Here is a 324-nt window from a genome sequence, read left to right as displayed (position 1 = left end):
AGTACAAAAGATATTCATTTTTAATCCCCTGTATTTCAAAAAGCACCACATAAATAAAGATTAACTCCTTTTATTATAAAATTTTTGTCCAATTAAAAAATTAACCAGTGATAAAATTTAGTAACGGTAAAATATAGCGTAATTTAAAAAAAAATCTAATTACTATATTAAATATTACAAATTCCCATCAATTTATAGTAACAAATTAAAAAAATAAATTAAAATATCTCAAACATTAATGAACGAGATTTAAACCTTTGAAAAAAAATATTATAAAAAATATAATAAAAGCATATAAAAAATTATTTGTATTATAATAAAGAA

Source organism: Arachis ipaensis, chromosome B03 (assembly GCF_000816755.2).
Source record: "Arachis ipaensis cultivar K30076 chromosome B03, Araip1.1, whole genome shotgun sequence".
Classification (NCBI taxonomy): Eukaryota; Viridiplantae; Streptophyta; class Magnoliopsida; order Fabales; family Fabaceae; genus Arachis; species Arachis ipaensis.
This window is presented reverse-complemented; position numbering follows the sequence as displayed.